Source organism: Apodemus sylvaticus, chromosome 2 (genome assembly GCF_947179515.1).
Source record: "Apodemus sylvaticus chromosome 2, mApoSyl1.1, whole genome shotgun sequence".
Taxonomy (NCBI): Eukaryota; Metazoa; Chordata; class Mammalia; order Rodentia; family Muridae; genus Apodemus; species Apodemus sylvaticus.
Window position 1 is genome coordinate 162,962,660 of NC_067473.1, and position 22,142 is coordinate 162,984,801.

General features: G+C 45.7%; 1 long non-coding RNA gene across 1 annotated transcript; it reads right to left on the reverse strand.

The window, feature by feature from the left end:
- Positions 1–6,947: 6,947 nt before the first annotated feature.
- LOC127677677 (uncharacterized) lies at positions 6,948–9,198 on the reverse strand. Its single transcript, XR_007976527.1, has 3 exons — positions 8,764–9,198; positions 8,502–8,678; positions 6,948–7,845 (listed from the first exon to the last, which is right to left on the reverse strand). It is a non-coding gene; the product is annotated as an uncharacterized LOC127677677 (long non-coding RNA).
- Positions 9,199–22,142: the final 12,944 nt, after the last annotated feature.

Below are 22,142 nucleotides of genomic sequence, written 5' to 3' on the forward strand. Positions count from 1 at the left end.
GGAGTAGCTGGGGGCATGGAAAGCCTTCGGTCCTGCTACAAAGTGAGTGCTGACCGCAGGTGGGCTCACTGCCCTGGGTTGTGCCCCATTTTAGTCAGACTCCACTGGCTTCCAGTCTTGGGCTCAGGGTGGCATTGGCAAATGCTTAATTCATCACATAACTTATTCATTCACCTTGGAGCAGGGATAAAGTTATACCTTGTAGGCCTGCATGATGGCATTGCAGAAAAAGGGGGCTTGCTGTCAAGACTAAGTAAGAGCCTGAATTTGACCTCTTGGGCTCTATCGTGAAGGGAGAGAACTGGACCCTGCAAGAAGACCTCTGACTTCTATGCACGTGCTGTGGTATACGTGTGCCCACAAACACAGTGAGAAAAATGCCTTTTAAAAAAGTAGATCCTGTGCCTATGGATGTGTATGCCATTTAACTCCAGCACTTGAGAGGCAAATGCAGGCAGATAGCACTCTGTGAGTTTGGGGCCAACCTGCTTTACCCAGTGAGATGCAGGCTTGCTGGGGAATCCACAGTAAGACCCTGTCTCAGACAAATAAAAAATAAAATAAAAAAGGGTACTCTATCCTTGTATTGTTGGGACAATTAATGAATATTTGCCAAATGCTTGGTGCACTGAGGATGTATGACAGTTCACTGAGTTAGGACATTAGGGATCAACGAGTAGATACCCCAAACACAGGGCAATGGAATTTGTGCTGGGCACTGGGCCAAACACCCAGAGGAAAGGCACCCGTTAGGCACCCGTGGGGAGCCCACACTGGTTGTAAGTAGATATGGGGGGGGGCAGCAGCAATTGTGGGTTGAGATGACCAGCATGGTGGGCAGGAGCCCACAAACAAAGCTCTTAAATGATGCAGACAGTGTATGCTTAAAAGGGAGAGGGGCATTCACTGTGGACTAGGCAGACCAGAGAGGGCTTCTCCTGGGAAGCAGAAATGCACTCTTGGGTCATTCTTCAACAGGGGACATGAGATGGTGTGTGGTGTGTGGTGTGTGGTGACTGCCAAAGGTACAAGTGGTGGACTCTTCCGGAGCGCAGCTGTGGCTCTCTTGACTCTGGTGTGCATCCCTGGGGTCTGGGGGACAGAAGCACTGGTGTCTCTGATCAGACTTCAAGGTCCTACCTGCATCCTGCCAGGCGAGGACAACCTTGGGATGACCATTGACCCTGATGGCAAATGGGTCAGGGATTAAAGACGGCTACTGCACTGTGCTTTATCCCTGTGGCACATGTGTTAGATCTAGGCCACCACCTGCTGGCATTATTTTGGAAGATTCTGGAAACCATGGGGGAACACTACCTGGAGAAACTAAACCCTGGAGAAGGGGACAGGCCCTTGGAGGTATCTTTGCTCTGGTCATTTCTGCTTCTCTCTATTTTTTGTCTACTCACTAGTGAAGACTTTCCTCTGTCACATGTCCCACCAACATGATGTTTCTCCCATATACAGGGGGCTGAGCAGCCAGAAACCTCTAAGACTGAGTTAAATCAAGTAACTTGTCCCAGGACTGGAGAGATGGTCCAACAGCTAAGAGTGCTTGTTGCTCTTGTAGAGGACCCAAGTTTGGTTCCCAGAAACCCACGTGACAGGCCACAACCACCTGTAACTCTAGTTACAGGGGATCTGGCACCCACTTCTGGCCTCCAAGGGCACCAGGCATACATGTAATGCTCATAGATACTGCTGGCAAAACATTCATACACAGAAAAAGTAAGAATAAAAACTTTTCCCCTCGGGTTACTTCTGTCAGGTGTGTGGTCACAGAAGACGGTGATGGTGAATAACAAAACACACACTCTGGTTTCTGGGTTGGGCTCCGAAACCTGCCTCAAGACTTGTCTTTCTTGATGTCACCCATAGCAACTTTTAGGGCTTTGTGCATTTAGAATGCTGGTGGGACCTGGGATATTAGGTCTACAGGGCTGCCTGATGATCATCCCTGGGGAAAATGCTTCGCAGAAAGAAATCTGTGGAGAAGGGAAATCCATGGAAGGGAGCTTTGTGTCTTCCCACACATGGGTTGGGGGGAGGGGAAGGGGCACGCACAGAGAGCAAGCACAAATGCCCAGCACAGCTTTGCAAAGTTTGTTTTCTACGCTAGCCCTTTATCTTGTGTCAAATACATCCCCTGGGAAAAGAAAACATTTCTCAGGGCAATCCTGGGAAAACATTATTCCTCCTTCCTGTGATTTATACTGAGGCTGTTGGGGGATGCCTGCATTGCTACCCAGGAGTGTGAGGGGCTCATGGTCTTGGAGGAGAAGTGGGGCCCCAGGCTGTGTAGGAGCCTGTCCTCGCTTCTGTCCTGAATCTGCTCTCCAGCTCCCAGGGACCCTGGAAAGGAGTATTTTGGTGACTCATTACAACTTAAAGGCCTTGTTATGAATTGAGAGTGCTAGATTGGAGACCTAGCCTTACTACTCAATCATTGTGATGTTTTAGGTTTCCGTGGCTATGGGATGGGTGTTTTCTGCCTAATTCACACTATCACAAGGATCCAGTGAACAGGGAGAGAAAATGTGATACTGATTTAAAAAAAAAAGTGTGGATCTAGATCCTTCTCACAGGTGATGTAAAGGAAAGACTCCATGTGGGAGTCAGTTGCTGAACCGCAGCAGTATCACAGAGGGAGTGGCCTGTTGATCTGAGCCACCTTTGAAGTGGGCTGAACCCATTTGCCCCATTTCACGTGCCTGTGAATCAATGAGTTCCAGATGAGGGGGTCAGAGGCCCTGTGTGCTGGCCTGCTGCAAAATGTGATGGGTTAGCGCTGTTGCAAATTCTTCCTAGGGATGGACCAGCTCAGAGGACAACTGGGAACTTGTGAGGAAGGACGTGGCCATCTCAATGGTCTGGGACCGTTGGAATACTCTCACTTTGAAGGCACTCTGATCACCACTGCCCCGTCAATGGTGCACATTCCCGCTCTCAGTGTGAGAACTGGGCTATGGGAGTGAACATCCACTTCCTAGTGTGTGGAAATGGAGACCATCGGAAGCAGAAGAGCGCACTGGGAACAGAATCTCAAACTAGTCACCACATACTCACCTTTCCTTCTGTGCCCACAACAGAGCCCTATTGAAGATGGGGCGATGAAATGCTCACACCAAATGAATGTCCTTTTCCATCTCTAGTTGCAAATATGGTAGAGCATGTGGCCCCTTGGACCATAGAGACATAAGTAGAAGCTCCCAATGGAGTCTAAGGAGAATTCCCTTAAGGAGGCGCTTGATGAAGTGCCCTAAGCCCTTTGCCTCTCTGCCTCACTTTGCTGATGTCTGGAATGTAAGATGGTGCAGCTACAGTCGCCACAAGGGTATCCAGAGACAAGTGGTATAGTAAGCGTGGTGACACAAGCTGACAAAGCGTCTGGTATCAATGATGTCACAGAACTGAAGACCTGGCCTTAAACTACCTACCTCTAATTTCTTTGAAAGGAAAAATAATCTGCTTATTTAAGCTGCTTCCTTCCTTCCTTCCTTCCTTCCTTCCTTCCTTCCTTCCTTCCTTCCTTCCTTCCTTCCTTCCTTCCTTCCTTTCTTTCTTTCTTTCTTTCTTTCTTTCTTTCTTTCTTTCTTTCTTTCTTTCTTTCTTTCTTTCTTTCTTATCACCGTTAAAGAGATTGCAAACACTAACTAGGTCCTAAAACATCACATTTACTGATAGGAACGCTGAGGTCTCAGGGGCAGTATTGAGTGAACAAATACATAAGGAAGTATGTCCTTTAGGGCTCCCACATGCTGGGCATGCACTCTACCACTGAGCTGTGTGCCCAGCCCCACCTTTTCTCAATCTGGAAAATCCACTCGCTATTCGTTCGTTCGTTTGTTTGTTTGTTTGTTTATCTACTTATTTTGTGTGAGGATGCTTGTTTGGGGGTGTTTGTTGTGTGGGTTCATTGCCATGGTAAAAAACACAGCCTGTAGGAGTTGATCCTTTCTATCTACCCAAGTGGGTCTGGGACTTGAACTCAGGCTGTCAGACTTCTCAGCAAGAGCCTTTACCCGCAGAGCCATCTTGCTGGCCCCTCTGTTTCCTATTTTTCATTTTCAGACAGGGGAAGGTGACAAAGGATCCCAGTTGCCATTTTCCAATTCAAAACAACAACACTGAAGAAAGACTCATTATCAAGATGAGTAAGAATGAGAGGCCAGGCACTCCGAAGGTCCTCCAGTCTCTACCTGAAAGAGAAAGAACAGGGACCAGCAAAGAGAGGCAAGCAAGATGCCACCCCAGCTTGCATTGTGTCCCTGCAGAACGCCTCTGACAGACACGTTCCCTTTCCCTTAACGAAAGCCAAACCCGTATCACACTAGCAGAGCACATGTCCTTTATGTCTCATGCTCTGTGGGATGGGAGCTGTATTCTGTACAGCCACAACACGCCTGAATAGCCTACAGATCCCTACACTTCTCAGTAGCCAGAGGAAATCAAACCTTGCTTTGGAAGCACTTGGAAGACTGTGTTCTACCCTCAAACAAGTATCTGGACCTGACTAGCACCTGGCCTTGAGCCCTCAGAGCCTCATGCAGATGGGGATCCTGGACCGAGTAACACGCCATTTATGTGACATGACTCACTATGATGGTAATCTCTGAGTAAATCCACTCCATGGATTGACAGAAGGGAGTACAGTGGTGATCTCATGGGACAAGGCCTGCCTCTGCAGATAGAAGGAACTGAAGAGCTCATGTGACCATGAGTCTGCAGCCAGCCCTCCAGTCCTCTTCCAAATGCTTGGTGATTAAGCAAGAGCACTCTCTTAGCTACGTGATGTGTCTAAGAATACATGTGGACACACTGATGTTAGCTCTGTCTCTCTTCCATTCCCATCTGTGAATTGAGACTGCCCTGATGTCCTCTGCTGTTCAGAGCAGCTCTTCAGCCTTGTGTTAGGTTGATCCCTTACTGATGAGTCTTAACTATGTCCCTCAACTAGAAGCTATACTGTTCAAATACAAGGGATTCTAAGAAACATCAGTGCAGCTGGTGCTAAGCAATCTCATCCCGTTACTTACCTTGAAGCCTGCCTTCCACTTCTGGAAAGGCAGGGTAGGTGTTTCGTATCTCACTGAAAGAAGAACAATGCAAACCCTGAGCAATGTATGGAAGACAGATGTCTGAAGATTCCAAAGGGGAAGACTGATGACTTTCAAAGGCAACAATGAAGATGGTGGTGGTGGTGGTGGTGCTGGTGGTGGTAGTGGTGATGATGATGATGAAGATGGGGACAATGATATTGGTGATAATAACAATGATGATGACCACAGTTATGATGATGGTGACAACAATGATGGTGGTGTTGGAGACCATGGTGACTATGATGTCGACGGTGACAACGATGACGATGACAATGATGACAGTGAAGACAATGATAATGATAATTATTTACACTCATGTGCTCTAAGCTTAGAATATGACTCAGCTAACCAAATGATAATAAAAGATTATTACAGATAACTCTCTACACGTAAGCTTGGAAATTGAGATGAAATGGATATTTGCTTGAAAAGCAAACTCATCAAATGTTAAATATGAAATATTTACATACATAGATATCATGTGAAGGTAATTGAATTTATAATACTAAAATTCCCTAAAAATAAATTTTCCAAACTCAGGCGGTCTTGCTTGAGCATCGTACGAGGCAATAGAGAATAACATTAACTCTGTACAATCTCATCTAAAAGATGAGAGTAGACATCATTCCAATACATTTAATGAAATCACTATCATCACAAGAGCAAAACCAGGCAAACAATCAAACCTACTGTGGCAGTCTGAATAACAATGGCCCCTGTAGGCTCATATCATAGGCTTGGTCACCAGAGAGTGACAGTATTAGGTTGTGTGGCCTTGTTGGAGTTGGTGTGGCCTTGTTGAGGGAAACGTGTCTCTGGAGATGGGATTTGAGGTTTCTGGAGCTCAAGTCAGGCCCAGTAGCTCTTTCTTCTGGCTGTCTGTGAATATGGATATAAACTCTCAGCTCCTTCTCTAACATAGTTTGCCAGTGTACCACCATGTTTCCCACCATGAAGATAATGAACTCAACCTCTGAACCTGTAAGTCAGGCCCAGTTAAATGTTTTAAATGAGTTCCCCTGGTCACTCTTAGGCAATAAAAACCCTAACTAAGATACCTTCACCTACAGATCAACATTCCCACCATAGTAGATACACAATTTTTTGTTTTGTTTTGTTTTGTTGAGACAGGGTTACTCTGTGTAGCCCTGGCTGTCCTGGAACTCACTCTGTAGATCAGGTGGCCTCGAACTCAGAAATCCACCTGCCTCTGTCTCCCAAGTGCTGGGATTAAAGGTGTGTGTCACCACCGCCCAGCTCTAGATACACAATTCTTAATGTGATGTTAGCAAAAAGAATGCAGGAATATGCTTAGATAATTGTACACCATGACAAACTGGTGTTTACTCTAGGGATGTAATCTACCACACTGACAAGCAAAAGAATAAAAGTTGCATAATCACGTCAGCTAATATAGGAAAAAATCATTTGATAAAATTTAATATTCATGTTCAAACTCCCAGAAAAAAATTAAAGAGCTTACTTGACAAAAATGTATCAACCACAATCCAACACTATTTCACATACACCTTTACTGTGCTTATTGTTCAATATAGTTGTTTATGTAATAATTATAGTGAAAAATGGATGCTTTTCTTCCAAGATTGGGAATAAAATAAGGACTTCTTTTTTTGAGGCAGGGTCTCACTAGGGAGCCCCAGGCTGTCCTAGAATTCACTATATAACCCAGGCTTGCTTGGAACTAGTGACGGCTCTCATGCTTTAGACTCGCAAGTGCTGGAATTACAGCGATGAGCCCATGCGTGCTTCCGGTTATGCTTTTCCAGTAAATACATTGCTGTAACTTTTATCAGTGTGACAAGGGAGAGTAAGGAAAAGGCAGCTAGATCAGAAATTAACAAACCGTCTTTATTTTAGATGACATGATTATTATCTACAGAACTAAATCCCAAGTAATCTACAAAAATACATCCTAAACTAATCAGTGAGTTTATGAGAGAGAGAAACACACAGAAGTCAGTTTTGCTTCAATACAATAATAACAAACAAGTGGGAAACAATTCCCTCCTCTAAATGCAAAGTGGTATAAACACCACTCTTAGTTTCTCAAAGGAAAGACAAATATGTAGGCACGAGTTCAGCAGAGCATGCGCCAAACTCACATGCTGAACACTGAGATGCCGAGGGAAGAAATCAGAGTCTAAGAGAATGGGGAGCTGTCCCATGCTCACTGACTGGAATAGTGTGCAAAAAGCTACTTGCAAAGTCAGATGAAACAAGGAATACACTTTGCAAACCTTCTACTATTTGAAGTGAGTTTTATTTCTCTGAAACCAGTAAAAATGTCACGAGGCATCAAGGTTTGCACGCTTGACATGCTCATGAGAAGATTGTCCATTGAAAAGTGCTCAGTGCCCAGTCCCGAGTGGGATGTCTGTATCACCCCCTTCAAAGCTCAGGGAACATCATGGAAGACGGAAAGAATGTAATAGCCAGCGTAAGTGGTGGTGGCTTGGTGATGGCTTCTTGGTAGCTTCATGGCGGCTTTGTGGTGGCATGGAATGTTGACTTCTGGGCATGCCATGGCTGCTGTACCTTTGACCCTCAGCAGCTGTGACTTCCTGAACAAGATCTGTGTAAGATTGGCCTTATCAACCCTCTGCTGTGGAAAGAGAGGGAACTAGTGAGGCCTCACTCTCCCTGAAGAGGTGACACCATTAATGGCTGATGGTGGACGGAGAAACATTTTCTTCAAGGTGTCGCCACTGACAACAGACACACGCTTCTGAAACAGTGAAAACCAATAAGTCACAGAAAGGAAAGAAGAAAATAATTGTGGGCATGGAAGGGAGGATAGTCAGGAAGACTAAACTGACAGATAGGGGAAGTGAGTGGGATGAAAACACATTACGGTTGGGTATGAAAATGTCATAACAGGGACTAGAGAGATGGCTCAGTGGTTAGTAGCACTTGCAGGGCCCTGGTTCAGTTCCCAGAATCCATGTGGTGGATAACCAACTGTAACTGTAGTTCCAGGGCGTCCAACACCCGCTTCAACCCTCCACAGGCACTACATATGCATGTGGCACACAGACATACATTCAGGCAAAAGCACTTATAGGCATACAATTGAAATAAATAAATCATTTTATAAATGCCATACCAAAACACTTGTATATAATTAATAAAGGCAGGTAAAAATTTTTTTAAATGAATAAAATGCATTAATAAATCTAACGACACCTGTGATCTAGCCTCCTCTATTTTAAGTGTGTTCTGTGCTTGTACCTTCAGTGGGACAAAAATCATCTAACATAAAAAAAAAAGGAAAACCCCTGTGAATAATTCATAGGACTAAAGAAAGTGTTTTGAAAAGTGAAAAATGGAAAGATTGCACGTCTGGTGTCTGCAATTCAAACCATCAGAGAGGTGACAACTCACTCTTTTACGGGAAGTCAGAGACATCAGTCCTGTGGTTAGCACAGCCTGGAGTCAGCAGGAGCCAGGGTTAATCTCTACCACTTGGTAACTGTGGCCTTAGGCGGAGAACTCAGTCTGCACCAATGCCAGTTTCATACTCTGTAGTCTAGGGCCAATTATGCCCATCTCTGTGGATTTCTGTAAGAGTGCATGCGATTTTAAGGGCGATAATGGACATGAAACCCTAAGTTTAGGGCTTTTGGCCTAAAGTCAACATAAATACCTGCTTTGAAATGTGGCTGGAGGATACAAGTTGACTCCCTCATGAGATACTTCAATGGAACCTGCAGGCCATCTGATGAGGAGTTCACAAACGGGCCGAGGCATCAATCAGCCTCTTCCAAACTGGCTGCCAGTCTCCAAAGTCCTCCGAGGAACAAGCTGTACCCTGCTGGAGAAGCTTTGGCATCTTCGTTACACAATGACTTTGATGTCTTTACACCTTGTGCCTCAGTGATTGCTCACTAATGGAGCCCAGCAACTCTGCCTTGGTTGGGGCCAAAAGGAATCACACGTAATTACAAGATGACACTCAGGATTTGTCAAAGAAAGAGAAAGAAAATTCTCAATTCAGTAGACAGACTTAGTAGATGTAAGTTTTGGCAGATACCTTTCTGACATATCTCATACAAAAGGGCTCAAATAGGTGTGCTTTGAAGACATTTGCCTTTTAAATAAAAGGGAATTTTAAGATTAAAATGAATAATTACCATTCTTAACTGAAGTGCCTCATACACTGTATAACAAAACCTCCAAAGTTCAGGGGAAATAGTCTGCAGTCCACAGAACTAACAAGGAGTTACACCTGTAACATTCAATGTAATAAGTAGTCAAAAGGCCCAGTACAAGATAATATTCTTTTTCTCTAGGTGGGCAAGCAACAAAATGGGAGGTTTCCCATCATAGGTAGCTTCAGATGTCAACTTGACTAAAACCTAGAGCCTACTGGGAAGAGAAAATGCCAGCTCAAGAATTGCCTCCATTGGACCGGCCTAGCAGTGTGTCTGCGAAGCATTTTCTTTATTGCTAATTGATGGAGGACGGCCCAGTCCACTGTGGGCAGTGCAAATCCTAGGCAGATGGATCTACGCTGTATGAGAAAGCTAACTAAATGTGAGTCTGGAAGAAAGCCAGTAAATTGCATTCTTCCAGAGCCTCTGTTTCAGTTCTTGCCCCAGCCTCTTGCCTTTAGCTCCTGCCCCGCCTCCCCTTCACGATGGACCATTACTAGGAAGTGTAATATGACAGAAAGTCTTTTCTTTCCCAAATTGCTTTTAGTCATGGCATTTATCATAGCAACAGAAATGGAAAAGCTAAGCAAACAGAGAAGCCCACAGTTCTCTCAGATCTGAGGAGAGGTAAGGTCACAGAGCAAATACTGTCCCCAAACAGAAGGTCAACCTATAATTTCAAGAATCACATCCCTCACACACAATCCTCTGCAAGAATCAGAGCTAGGAGAGAGACCGGGGCTGAAGCCAGAGGCTTCCATCTAGAGGAGGAGTGCCACTTTCAGTGAGCTTTACCTCTGGGCCATGCATCTGGTTCTCACTGTGACATTGGAAAAATCCCTTCTACCATTGTCAGAGAAGGAAAAAAAAAACCACCATTTTGAAATGTATCCAGAGATTCACTTCTTGCTGAGGTCTACATCCTGGACAGTTTGATCAGAGCCTAACTAACCCGGGGAAAGGAAAATACTCCACTGAAGCCTTTTCTAAACACTCTGTTCTACCTCGGAGGAAAAGAGAGCTAAGGCTCTCTGGTGACGCTCAAAGTCCAGGGCATGGACTTATCAAAAGACCAAGGCCCAACTGTATGATTACAGAGTAACCTCCCCCCACCCCCCATCACCACAATCTAATCTTCAGGAAAAGGTGCTTAGCACCAAGTCTGACAATCTGAGTTTGGTCCCATGGTAGAATGAATTATCTTCTGACCTCTACCATGGCAACCCCACCCCCGCGAAGAAATCGAAGAAAGAACCAAAAACATCACCACAGGACATCACTGATGAGCTTGTTGGAGTTTAGAGATGGTTGAGAAGGAAATCCAGATGGAAATCGACATCTCAGAAGCAAACCTGAATAGACACAAAAGAGCAAACCTCAGAATGTGGGGGTCCCTGCAAATACTGGGGCCAGCAGGGCAATGACCTGCGCAGGAGGCAAGACGGAAATCTGGTTCAACACCACTCAGCGGCCAGTGTTGGTTCAAACTTCTAGAGTCTGACTCGAGAACTTTATTTTTGATATATTTAAGCACAGTATAACTTTGGAAAACAAGTTTTTGAATGATCACAATAAAGTTTAAGGTGTGGCTCTATCAAAATTCCTTTGCGAAGTTACACGTCGTTTTCAAAGCATGCGTGACCTCTTCCTTAAGAATGGATTCTACTGACTGAGAGACAATGTTCAGACATCTGGGATTAAACATAATAGTCTGTGGAATTCTGGCGCAGCCTGGCCCTGCAGAAAGCAAAAGTTCACCAGGCCACTAGCTACTTCCACTTTCAGCCTTCGGGGTGGAAAACAGGGCTACACTGTTGAAGAGGCAGGTCTGCACACTTAACATTTCTGGTTTTCCTGGCGTTTATCTGTGAGCCTAAGGACCTCGGGCCCTCTACACCAGAGTATCCAAGATCTTTGGGACAACTGCCAAAAGTTTAACATATAGGTAGTAGAAAGCCAGGAAAGAAGGAAGAGAAACAGTAACAACTGAGAAGTTCTCCAATGTCAGGTTCCACACCAGTGCTCTGGGAAGACCAGAGAACTAAAGCAAGTGTAAAAACCGTCACAGACAGAACAACACAGTCAGATTTGTGCAAAGTGAACTGAAATCCTGAAGGAAGGAAGAAGGAACAAGGAGTTACATAGGGAGAAGCAAGGGAAATCATTTGCTTCCTCAGACACAAGAGACAAGGAGAGAAATTAAGAATTAATAAAATATAACTGATTTATATTCACATCTGAAAACAAAGGGTTATACACCAAACAAAAGAGACACAATCTCTATATTGGAAAATCTACAATTCTCTGATGAAGCAAATCAGTGTAGAAACAAGTTGAGTGTAGAGATGGCTGGTGATTATGGGAGGGGCTGCTCAGTAATGTCAAATGGCAGTTCTTCTCAATGACAGCTCGGATGCAATTGTAGTACCTGACCAGGTTCTTTTGTCTATTTCTGAAATGGATAAGGACATTCTATGAATGAGCAAAAGGCTGATATAAAGATGGTGCCACTGGGGGCTGGAGAGATGGCTCAGCTGGTAAGAACACCGACTGCTCTTCCAAAGGTCATGAGTTCAAATCCCAGCATCCACATGGTGGCTCACAACCATCCGTAAAGAGATCTGACACCCTCTTCTGGCTGTCTGAAGACAGCGACAGTGTACTTACATATAATAAATAAATAAATATTTAAAAAAAGATGGTGCCACTGAAGGAGAGATAAATGATGAATGGTAGGGTCTTCAAGAGGTGCGAGGAAGCTACACCAATGAAGAGGAAATGCAGAAACAAGTCACTAGAGGAGACTAGAGAGGGCAAAGTCAGAGCTGCATCCATATTGGCGAATGATCTTTGGCAAAAAGGAAAGGGCAATATAGCAGGGGAAATGCTCTAATGAAATATTGAACATCCACAGGATGTTTACATACAAACCAATTAATCAATTAAGCAAATACATCTGAACATGAACCCTATATTCCTCACAAAATTTAATCTAAGATTCTTTATGGACCACTAAAAGTCAAAACTATAAAATTTGGAGCTGGAAGAGCTGGCTCAGCCGTGAAGAGCAATGGCTTCTCTTCCAGAGGACCGGGGTTCAATCCCCAGCACACACAAAGATCTTTAACTTCAGACCCAGAGGATGGAATGCCGTCTTCTGGCCTCTGAGGGCAGTAGATGCATGTGGGTCAGAGACCTAGATGCAGATAAAACACTAGTACACACGAGATAAAAATAAATAAAATTCTCAAAAAGTGCAAAATTATAAAATTTCTAGACAACATAAGGAGTCTGGGTTTGGCAGTGTCCGTTTAGATATGCCGTTATCTATGGCACAATTCATGACAAGATGGATTTTGTTAAAATTAAGCACTTCATGGTTTTAAATGACATTGCTGAGAAAATGAAGAGACAATCCAAGGCTAGAAGGAAAACGTTACAAAAAATATTTAACAGTAGAATATTTTCCAAATATTGAAAGACCCTTAACATTGTGCCATGTTTAGAAATATACTATATTTTTACAGAACATTTTAGGGTCCCAGTGAATTGAGAAGACGGAGCAGAGGTCTCCTGTGCCTTTTGCTCCAACATGGGCGGTGCCTCTCCTTCCGCTAATATCCACATTGGAGGTCGCACCAATTTAAGTTTATTTTAAAACCAGAATATGTAAAGAACTTTTAAAATTAAACAATGAGTTAGCAACCTGTATAAAGCAGGGTAGAAAACTTTTTTAAAAGTATATGCATATAACAAATGAACAGGGGAAAAAATGTACAAGAGAAGCCATTACAAGAAGCAAATTAGAACATAAATTAAGATATTACTATATGCCTATGAAAATGGCTGATTTGGAAGTTTGATACCACCAAGGCTTGGGGAGGGGATGGAGCAACCGGGATACTCTCATTCATTGCTGGCGGATGCTGTGGAAGACCACTGGCCAAATCTTATACAGCTCAGTAGTATAACAGTTGCCTGGCTTGTGAAAGGTTCTGAGTTCCACGACACAGACAGGCAGACAGATTAGAAAGAAAGAAAACAGACCCCTGGCTACCCAAGTATTGAGGGCTGGGTGTCTACATGTGTAATATTGGCCTAATGACAGCACAGGTGATCTATAGTAGGCTGCACGTTCCCTTGGTGTACAGGGAACTTCATGAAACTATGTCTCATTACAGTTCCCTTAAAAAATTGAGTCCTGGGATTGAAGATAGCTCAGTGGACAAATGTGTCTGGTGCCAAGCATTTGAAGACCTGAGTTCAATCTCTGGGACCCACATGGAGGAAGGAAAGAAGAGACTCCCAAAAGTTGTCCTCTGGTCTTCAGTTGTACACTTGATACACACACACACACACACACACACACACACACACTCACACACACGCACGCGCGCGCACGCACACACACACACACAATATCCTCTGATCTACAGTTGTTCACTTGATACATGCACACACACACATACACAATTAAATAAATGAAATGTAATAATAATTTTAAAAAGAAACAAGTCTATACTTATTTCATAAATAAGACCACAGGCCTCTGTGGATTGCTTTGGGATTTACCAGGCCGTATAGACAGTATTCCAGGAATGTTTAAGGAGAAGGTACTATGTATGTATGAGTATTAGTCCCTTTCCTGATGCTGTGATCACACACTAGGGCCAAAAGAAACTTGTGGAAGGAGGAGTTACTGGGGTTTGTGGTCCCAGAGGAATGGGATTGGAGTTCTTTATAGGAGTGGGCTTGGAGCAGTGACAATGGGCGTAGAGTCTTCAGCCATATGCATGAAGCAGAGAAAGAACTACAAGTCCGGGGACGTTACAGACTCTCAAGGTCTGTCCCCAGTGATGTACTTCCCCCAGAAAGGTGGCTCCACCACCAGCTGGAAAGCAATTGTTCAAACATCTGAGCCTCTGGGGAACGCGGTGGAACTAATCACCGAGTGGCTGCAGGCCAATGTGACCAAGGCCACTCTTCAGGCAACGTTCCCTCCTTCCAGGTGACTTGGTGTCAGGCTGACAGGTGAAGCTGTGACACAGGGTATATCTTCTTACTGCATCCTGTCATGGTGGTGGAGTATGGACAGGGAGTAGGCAGATGCTGTGTGCAACCTACTGAACTTAACTGAAAACGTCTCCCCCGACCATATTATTTTTGCCTGTTTGTGTTTGCCACCCTTGCCAGATTGCCTAATACCACATGAGTGTGTAAAATGAAATCAGTATTTGTGTGTGCTTGTATTAAATTATAAGCCATTAGAGTTTTATGTGTTATTTATATAAGCCAGTTCTGTTTTATGTGTTTGCCGGTGTGTGTGTGTGTGTGTGTGTGTGTGTGCATGTGTATCATAGGCATGCAGTGCCTTTGGAGACCAGAACCAGGCCTCATATCCCCTGGAACTGGAGTTACAGATGGTTAGTAGCCACTGTGTAGTTTCTGGGAACCCAAGCCAGGTCCTCTCAGGAGTATCATGTGCTCTTAAGTGAGCCATCTCTCTAGTCTCCGAACTATTAGAGGTTTAATTACCTTTAAAACTCTATCTTACCATTAATCATTTTTCAACCTCAGAGTTTTTCCTTTTTCGAATCCTCCTAAAGTCTCCCCTGGCCCCACCGCTACATCCACCATGTTTTCTGTAGTTAGTCTAGGCTCTGTTGCTCGGTAGACTGTCCTTGGTAGCATCCGGGAATCGGGTCCTTGTAAAGGTTTCCTGTGAAGAATAGGAACTGGCTAGGAACAGAACGTGTGCTGCTGATTAAAATGGGCTCTGTGGGGTGGTGGAACTCTTCTACAGTGCTGGGGAGGTGGTGATCTGACTCCGCATTTTCGGTACCCTTAGAACTGCACACCATGAAGAGTTGGCTTTGCTGTATGCAAATTCTTAAGGCATCAATGAGGATGTGGGGTAGGCAACTGCAGAAAGGAGTGAACGTTTTGTAGTGAACCTAACCGCATCAAAGATGGTGGCACTACCTCACCCAAGGGAGCCAGGGACCAGAGGACATAACCCCTGTAACTTTGAGGGGTAATAGCTTGGCTGGAAATTGTTAAGTCTATAAAATGTATAGAAAAGCCTCGTATTCTGTTGGTAAAATTGATTCTCATAGGGGTATAGCTTAGAGACTTTCCACATGTGCTAGGCTGAACAAACAGGTAAATAGGCTGTAGGCAAGGGGAGTCTGGCTCCCCACTCTCAGAGAAAAAAAAGAGAAGTTGGAAAGAAGAGTCCAGAAAGACAAAAGACAAGGTGCTGGGCTCAAGGAGGACACAGTGGTAGGGACAAATGCTTATTCTTGTGTGTCACAGAAACAAAAGCATGTGTGGGGTTAAGTGAAATGTGTACACACACACACACACACACACACACACATTTTGTCCATAAAGAAAGCTCAGAAGCTGAGATGCTCCTTTGGCAAGAAATACAACCAGTGCATGGATGTTTTTGTTTTTAATGAGTCTCAAAAAGGGAATTGGCAAAAATGACTGGGAAATAAGAAGGGGAGGGGAGGGAGAGAAAGAGAAGGGAAGAGAAGGGAATGAAAGGGAAGGGAATGGAAGGGTAGGGGAGGAGAGGGGACAGGAGGGGAGGGAAGGGTAGGGAAAGGAAACAGGACAGGTCAAAAGGATCCAGATGCCGACCTGAAAAGGCTTCTAATATGCAAAGCTAGAACAATTTGAGGAAACAAATGAGCAAAGGGGAAATGAGCCGCTGATCCAGAGGACGAAGTAAACGCCCGCGAGTCCACACGGATGTGAGGAGTTCAATTCTGTGTCCTGGGAGCGTGTCTAGCAGAAGCTGAGACACTGACCTTAAAATCACACTCTTGCAGATGCAACCCTTTAAAAGCCTTGGGGTCGAATCCTCCTCTGTGTGGACAGTGACCCGGGCTTGACACGGAGAAGAGGAGAGGGCAGATGGAAGGAGAATGAGAGAAGCCACCACACGCCACAGGGTGACCAGGCGCGAGGAGGATTATGCAAGCATGCATTTCTTAGTTTTGACAAATGTGCCACAGTTGTGTCAGAGGCCACATAATGGAAGGCTGAGTGGGAGATGTGTGGGGATGTCTTTTGAGATCGTTGCAACCTTTTGGCAGATCTCAAATGTTTTGAGAATGCGAAGCTAAACTGGGGGAAAACAAAACTGCGTATAAAAGATCTAGAAGCCAGTCAGCACTTTCTCTACCTCTGCTTTCCGCTCTGTGGTTTAATTTCCATTCTCTCAAATGGAAGAGACTCTTAAATCAAACAATTCACCCCTCCCCTCCTCTCAAGCTCCTGCCCAAACTACTAAATGCATTTCAAAGACTCAGAAGTCAACAAACAACTGAATGGATCGCAATTCCTTGGGGCAGCAGCAGTCTGGTGGAGACAGGCTGGAAAGTGTGGAGATTAGAAAGCGAGGCTATTTGCCCACTTTGAGGGCAGCACCCACACGAGCACTACTTCCAAACGACAGCTCAATACTCACCCCGACTCCTGGTCCCTTCATCTGCCACCTGCCCTGCGGATAGAGCCAAGGCTTCTGTTTGCTGGCTGAATTCCCACCCCATGTGGGCTGCAGGTAAACTTTCACTCTGATTGGCATTCAAGGAGGGAGAATACTGAGAGAGGATGGATAGCCTCGGGAGGGTGGTGTGTAGCTCCTATAGGGAAGGGGGGAGGACCGTTTCTCCTAACACCAGGGTACCACTGCTGCCACTCGTCTTCCCACTTGGTGTCTTCTGGTGTCTGTTCATGCCTCTGGGTTCCCAAGATGCACTGACTGGGTTCCCGCGGCCCTGTAGCAGGCTTGATATTTGAGTTTGTACCGGTTACTTCCTATTACTGTGATAAATCAAGCACCGCGAACAAGGCAACTTCCAGAAGGAAGGGCTTATTTGACTATGGTTCCAGAGGGATGAGAGTCTGTCGCAGTGGGGAAGCAGAGCAGCAAGCAGCAGGCATCGGGGCTGGAGCAGAAGCTGAGTGCTTACGTCTTACACTGCAAGCAGGAAGCGGAAAGAATGAACTGGACATGTCTCGTGGCTTTTAAACCTCAAAGCCCAGTTCTTGAAGACAAAATGTCTTTGAGGCAAGGTCTCACATAACCCAGACTGACCTTAAACATCAACATAGATAACCTCGGACTTCTCAATCTCTTTTTTCTACCTTCAGAGAGCTGGGATTATAGGTGTATACTATCATATGCAGTTCCTATGGTCATGGGAAACCACACCCAGGGCCTTATGCATACCAGGCAAACTCTCGACAATCAAAGCTACATTTCTAGCCAGAGCTTATTGTTTCTACCAGAAAGCTCCATCCACAGGGCCATTACAAGGTGGAAATTTCCTGAAAATGGTTCTACTTGGGGAGAGGTTGGTGGGGATCATGATATTCACTGGTCAAGGGCTGTACAGGATGTGTTTTCCCCTTGAAGGGTGGCAGCACCAATATACAAATTTGGGTCCCTTCAGTCTCCAGAGCAATCCTTTCTCGATTTCAGTAAGCAGGTCACTACACTCTCCGTGCCCATTATCAGACACTACCTCAGTCAGCCTCAGAGGCCCTGGCCACAGCAATGCCTTTCAGCTCTGGAGGAGATACAGGGAGGTAGAAGAAGATGCTGGACAGGATCCATGGAGGGGGATATCCAGGAGAATCTATCCAGTGGAGAACAGCACTGAAAGCTTGAAAAGATATCGAGAACAGACCCCAGAGCCAAAGCGACTGTGAAGCTGGGAAGGAAATCCAGACCTAAAAGGTTGAAAAGGGAAGGCTGTTGAGAGGAGAGAGGGTCAGTGCATGCCCTGGGAATTTGTTGATGGCCCTGCTAACTTTCACCCGGCATCGGGAGAGCCAAGCATCTAGAGAGTCATCAGCAGGCTGGTGACACCTGTCAACACCAGGCTACAACTATGCTTCTGTGCCTGGGACTGGAAGTGTCCCTCCTCTTGCCCTTGCTTCTTAAGGTCCCACTCATCTTTTGAGAACCAGATCCAGACTGGCTTCCCTGTGCACTGCCCTTCCTGATGAACTTTTACCCCCATTTTGGTTCCTGCTTTCCACTTTGGCAGAAAATTCCTGACACACACGCATGTACAGCCTAATCCGGAGAGAAGACACGAGCGTTTTGTGACTTTGATCACCTAGCACTCTGCTGGGCTTAGTGAAATAGAGGTGCTAATCATGTGGGTCGCATGGTTCTCCAAACCGAGGTGCTGGCCATCCAGCTATGAGTACATACACTGTGAGCGGTAGAACTTTCTTTGCATGGGACTGCTGGGAAGGTCAGACCACTAATTGGACCTGCTCACCTTGGAGCTTTCTGGTAGAAACAGTAAGCTTTGGCTGGAAATGTAGCTCGGATTGTCCAGAGTTTGCCTAGCAAGCCTAAGGCCCTGGGTGTGGTTTCCCAGGACTACAGAAACTGCATATGGTGATGTACACCTATAATCCCAGCTCTCTGGAGGTAGAAAAAAGAGGGTGAGAAGTTTGAGGTTATCTATCTTGCCACTGAAGGTCAGTCTGGGCTATGTGAGACCTTGTCTCAAAGATAAACAAGCAAATAAGAAATGACCATCTGCACTGAAGCAGCTCTGGCCCTAGGTCCCACTGAGGTTACTTGGGAGTCTGTCAGTGGCTCGTTTCTGGCTGACGGCTAAGTAGCAATTTGTTTAAAGACATGTTTAAAGACATTTCTCCGGCAGTGCTCACACACAGACAAGGCTCAAATGAAATCCCAGATTCTAGCACCTCACGTTCTAGCACCCTCTCCCCTCTAGTGCGGTTCGCCTACCTGAATGTCTAACCCGCGTTTTCTACCTTTTCTCTGTACCCTGGTTTGTTTACCAAGCATTTAGGCAGTACACCATGTGCCAGGCAGAGACAGAGAAAGATGTGGTGTTTGGCCAGCAATAAACTGAGCCGTGAGAGATAATTTAATGGAAATAGTAAAAGTACAAAATAAACCTGGCTATCTAAACTCAAGAACTTAATAGGGTCACACAGGGTTTTGGATAAAACCTCACTTCCTGGATTCTCACCATTTGTTACTGCAATGCAAAGACCTAATAGACTAAGGAGGAGGTAGTTTCGTTCCATGCAAATTTCCCATCCATGCCAGCTGTGCCAGGGAAGTGATGAATGGAGAACAAACAGGAAAAAGTAGCTATGTGGGTAGGCGGGGCTCTGTCGAATCCCCCAGCCCTCCAAAACCTGGGCTGCAAACTGTCTGGACTCGGGGTATGATCAGATTCCAGAGTTCAATCTTTCTCTAGCGATCACTCTTCTTCCTATTTTGGAGTTGCTTTGACTCCCCTGTAATGCCTGATACTAAGAACTTCCTCATCTTCTTCCACTGAGGTGCAGAGAACCAGGGAGGAGGGGAGCGCATGTGGGTGGTCTCTTTGGCTTAGAAGCATCTAAGGCAGTGGTTCTCAACCTTCCTAATCCTGTGACCCTTTAATACAGTTCCTCGCGTTGTGGTGACCCTCAACCATCAAATTATATTGTTGCTTCTTCATAGCTACACTTTGGCTACTGTTATGAATCACAGTGTAAATATCTGATATGCAGGATGCCTGATACATGACTCCCAAAGGGGTTGGGACCCACAGGTTGAGAACCAATAATCTAAGGCATAGGGAGGAATGAAAGAGGAGAAGGTGGCCAAGAGATAGGGTTTAACACTGTCTACAAAACCCCAGGGAAAGCAGAGCCCATCATGGGCTATCTGCAGTCTAGAGCCTAATGCTCCAGCCCTCGGGTGAGAATTCTGGCTTCCTTTCCTGTGTGCTGGCGTGGCTACCCAGGCGCCCTTCTGGGTGGATCCCTCTCCAGGACTGCCCTCATCTCTTACATCCTTTGGGATCTATCAGGTGCATTAGTTACCTTTCTCATTGCTATAGCAAATAAAATACCAGACAAAAGCAGCTTAAGGAAGAAAGAGCATCTTTCGTCTCCCAGTTCGGTCCATTGTGGGAAGGTGTGGCCATATAAGTATGGCGTGATTGACCATATTGCCTCTCAGTCTGGATGCCCAGAGCTATGAGCTCTGGTGCTCAGCTCACGTTCTTCCTTTAGCCAGCCTGAGACCTCAGCCCGCGGGATGGTGCCAGCCACATTCAGGGTTTTTCCCAGCTCAGTTAAACGTTTCTAGAAATGTGCTCCTGGGTGCATCCAGAGGTGTGATTCTACATGATTCTAAATTTAGTTCAGGTGACAAGATTAATCATCACACACACTGGGCTTCCCAATAAACTGGACTCTGCCATCGCTAGCTCCATTCTGCCCCTCGTGGGCTTAGGACTAGTGCAGTGTAGGAAGCAGCCTCAGGAGCCATTAGCTCTGGGCCTTCATTTGATACCCAAGGGCAAGCAACAGAAAGACCCCATCCTTTTGTGGGGTGTCTGGGTGGAGATGCCCCGACACACGGTCACGGAACAGTGACGCCTTTGCTGCTGCTCTTTTTAATTGTGTTTACCGAGGCCATGGGTGACTGTCTATTCCCGTGTTCACAGTCCCTCTCCTCTGCCCCCCTCTGCTGCAAATGCCTGGCAATCAGATTCTCCTCTAAACTGTTTCCCAGACCCCTCATCTGGCTGCCCACAAAGCAGGGTGGATAAGAGAGGTCAAGGAAGCCGACAGACAGAAGCTCACCCCGCGCAGGGCTGTGGAAATCTTGAAGCACACCAGGCACAAGCCCTTCAACTCCTCGTTATCGGCCTTTGATCCGAGTGGCAGCTAACACGAAAGTAGAATTTGGCCCTCTCTCTGTACAGGACAAGACCTGACAAGGAAATCAGTTTCTCTGACAATTTCAAAGGCCCCGACACTTTCCTCACTTGGCACTTGGCCATGGGGAATGGAGCTGTGGACATACACACCCGCTCCCCTACAGGAGCCATTCTCCCAGGAAAGGCTGACAGCTCAAGTGTGGGCAAGCCCACGAGGAATGACGGACAAGTTCTTTCCTTCCCTTCTCTGAGGACAGGTGGTGCTGGTGCAGCAAGACTTGATTGGGCCATGGTGGAAGATTCCTACCTGTCCGGATTGAAAGACACCAGGAGGGTTGCCATGGAAACTGAAGACACTGCCTCCAGAACTCAAAAGAGTGAGGGGATTTGTTAACACTTAGACAAAGTCTAATCCAAAGATTCTGGAACCAGCCTTGGAGGATTGGTCCATATTTACCAGACTGCCTACAACTTGGAGGTGTTAGTTTGCTTTCCCAAGCTTGCTCTTAAATAAACAAGCCGAAAGAAACCCCAGTCTCTGTTTTGTGAGGCAGCTGACTTAACCTGTTGAGGTTTAGTTACTTTGTGTGTGGTTAGCAGCAGATAACTGGGATGCTGGGCCTGTCAGGATTAGTACCTAGCAGCCACAGTGGGTGACATTGTGACCGTCCTTGATTAAGATGTGAGACCACCTTTTTGGTGTGCCAGAAGGATTCCTGTCAACATGAGAAGCTGCAGTACATGACCCCAGAGTTTTCTTCTGACAGCCACAATCTATGACGTTCTCCTTTGAAGAGATAGGCTCAAAGGACTGTTGAGTGTCAGAGGGTTCAGGAAATGCAGTGTTAATTACTACCCCAAACTGGGCTAAGTCTGAAGCTGAGGTATGTTGGGAGAAAGAATAAAATACATTCTCCTCCCCCTCCGAAAGACCCCAGCTGGAGAGGGAGTGAGAGACACTCGGGGCGTGTGCACAATTTACACATGTCCACCAAGATGCTGCATCAGCATGTAGCACACAGTAGGCTCTTTGTCAGAATGACCCATGAGCTGCGGAGGATAAAACAGTCTCTGGAGGAGTAGACTGGGAATACAGTCCTCTTGTAGCATGTATGGGCACCTGAGCTTTTTCCCAGCGTCTG